Source organism: Durio zibethinus, chromosome 8 (genome assembly GCF_047325235.1).
Source record: "Durio zibethinus cultivar Kanyao isolate XHJ-2024 chromosome 8, ASM4732523v1, whole genome shotgun sequence".
NCBI lineage: Eukaryota > Viridiplantae > Streptophyta > Magnoliopsida > Malvales > Malvaceae > Durio > Durio zibethinus.
Window position 1 is genome coordinate 6,167,930 of NC_143169.1, and position 3,037 is coordinate 6,170,966.

Here is a 3,037-nt window from a genome sequence, read left to right on the forward strand (position 1 = left end):
GTTTGATATGTCAAGTTGGCCCAAAAGTTCGAATACCCTAGGTTGTCTACTAATAGTCTCTAATGAAAAAATGACTAGAGTGCCCTATAATGAAAAAAATAACTTGAGTGCCCTTTAGATCTAAAAATGCCCCTAACAGAATTGAAAGTTAAAATTAGTATACCAAGAAAAATATGAAATAAATATAGCAATAAAAGAAAGAGAAGCTTCAAATGCAATTTGCAAGGGATCAAATCTATTTTGGAGTTCAAATTCAAGATCGAAAAATCAGAGAAAATTTGCAAAGAAGAAATGTTTGAAAAATCAACTGGACAATATAATCAAGCACAAAACATAGGAAATTAAGTGAGGATTGGATTTGTTTGGCAGATTCAATCTCTCTATTACATGAAAATCCCATGATTTTTTTAATTACAATCCATATATAAACCATAAACAAGAATCGACTACAAAGAAGAAATGATAACACCAAAATTTATAGAGATTTCATAAGTCAAAATGGTGCTAAGTTTAATTTTTTGATTTTTTTGTAATTTTTTGTGCTTTTCATGTTATTTTCATGGCTTTAGGTTTTCCAAGCTCAAAACTCATTTTTCATGCAAGCCATGCATGCAACCATACAAAACTCATATTTAGCCCAACCATACAAGAACAATGCTGCCCACCTTTAGTTTATATTCAAGCATTTCCAAGCCCAATTAGACTCCCTCACATTCGGCCAAGGTGAGAATTCAAGATAACCATGCTTCCTTTGCTTAGAGATGAAGAGAATGACTTGCACAATGACTCTACTGCATTCGACTATGCAAGGAAGAAGGAAATTTTTTAAGAATTTGGACTTTCCAAGCTCAATCTATTTAGCCAAGAGGAGTTTGAAGTCAATCATGAGTCTTTTGCTTAGCCTTGAAGAGTTTGCTTGGAAAAGGACTTTATCTCTTTGAAGATCAAGAGTTTGGATAAAAAGCAATTTATCTTCTCTTGAAATCCATTTTAGCCAAACCTAAGGAGATGATTCATTAAGATTTCATCAAGTGAAGATCAATGGCCAAGATGATCATCATGTTTGGCCAAGGCTTTGAAGATTGAAGAGTTCATCTTTTTCATGCAACGCTGAAGATAAAGATAAAACTTATCACTTAAAGTTTGAATTTGAAAATACATCTTGTAATTTCCCACCTTTTGGTCGAATCCCATTCTATAAATAAGGAGGCCATTCCCTCATTCCATCATCCCCACTTCTCATTTTGTTTTTCTTTTAGTTTCTAAGTTTATTTAGTTTATTTATTTTTTTTAGTAAAGTTATTGGCTTTGGTGATAAATTTGCCAATAACCAAGCTTTGTTCTTTAAATTCTTTTTCAATCTAGTATTTTCATTCAAAGATATTTTTTCTTGTTTTTAAAGTTTGCAAATCTTGTGTCTTGGTTTCTTTAATTTTAGCACAACCATTTTATATTCAAGATCTAGGTTTCATTATTTTCTTTGCAAGATTTAGCTACACTTATCTTTCTTGTTCTTTAATTTCTTTCATGCAATCCTTATTTCTTCAAAAGCAACTCAGTATTCTTAAGGATTTTTTCTTTGCAATCTTTAATTCTTTTACAATCTTTTAATTCTTGACTTTAGGATTAGTTGTTGGCATTAATCTTTTACTTCCTAAGTGATAGTTGGTTAAGTTAAGAACCCTACCATACATTGCCTTTAATCTTGATCCATGTAACTTTAAAACTTTAAATTCTTACTTGTTTAGATATAAGATCTTAGCCTTTTGCCAGTGGTAATTGTGATCAACCCAACATTATTTTCTATAATCCCTAAGAAGATGATACTTGGAATACTTTGTTTATTACTTGATCTGTGTAATTGCAGGCTTTATACAAAAAAGCAACAATCAAGTTTTTGGTGCCATTGTCAGGGATTATAGTAGGGTTCACAATATCAAAAAAGAATTCCTAAGCTTTTATAATCTAAACCATTTTTTTTCTTTATTTACTTTTCTTTTGCTTTTCTTTGATCTTTTCTTACTTGCATGCATAGATAAAAAGGTATTACTTAGCTCAAGTTGATTAAGAGATAGAGAGAACCTTTAGAAAAAGAAGAAAAGAACAATCAACACCAATAGCACCTACTCCAATGGCAAATGAAAATAATGAAGGGCAAAGAACTTTGAAGGATCATGCAATTCACAATGTAGATGGTTTTCAACCATCCATTAGAATGATAGCTATTCAAGCTAATAACTTCGAGATAAAGCTTTTGATTATACAAATGGTCTAAACTTCTATACAGTTTGGAGGACCACCAAGCGATGACCCAAATCTCCATCTTTCTAATTTTCTTGAATTATATGATACTTTTCATTACAATGGTGTCTCTGATGAAGCTATAAGACTAAGATTGTTTCCTTTTTCCCTTAGGGATAGTGAAAAGTTGGTTGTCCTTTTTACCATTTGGCTCAATTACAACATGGGATGATTTGGTTTAAAAATTCTTAGCAAAATTTTTCCCATTAGCAAAGACTGTAAAACTAAGGAATGAGATCACCATTTTTTTATAGACTGATGGTGAAACTTAATATAATGGATGGGAACTATTCAAAGAGTTTCTAAGAAAGTAGCCACATCATGGTTTACCCCAGTGGCTCCAAATTCAGATATTTTAGAATGGTCTTACACACCTATGAAAACCACTTTATATTCAACTATTAGAGAAGCTATAATGAGCAAAACTTTTAAGAAGGCTAATGAGCTAATAGAAGCGATGGCTACCAATAATTACCTATGGGGCATGGAAAGAAAGGTTAGTAAAAGGTCTGCTGGTTTATTTAAAGTTGATGCTATTACTTCCATTAACTTCCAATTAGCTACCCTTACAAAAAAAAAAATGAAGCCCTAGGAAACCAATCACAAGCCAAACCTGTTAATGCCATACAAAGTCTTTTTGTATCTGGTGATATATGTGAAGGACCCCATTCCTCTTAAAAATGACAATATAAGGTAAAACCAATCCAATACATCAACAAAACAAACCAAGCAACAA

The 3,037-nt window shown here is 31.7% G+C and overlaps 1 non-coding gene across 1 annotated transcript; it reads right to left on the bottom strand.

Annotated features, from left to right (window-relative positions):
* Positions 1 to 2,522: 2,522 nt before the first annotated feature.
* On the bottom strand, positions 2,523 to 2,629 carry LOC149517348 (small nucleolar RNA R71). Its single transcript, XR_016344348.1, has one exon. It is a non-coding gene; the product is annotated as a small nucleolar RNA R71 (small nucleolar RNA).
* Between the last annotated feature and the right edge of the window lie 408 nt (positions 2,630 to 3,037).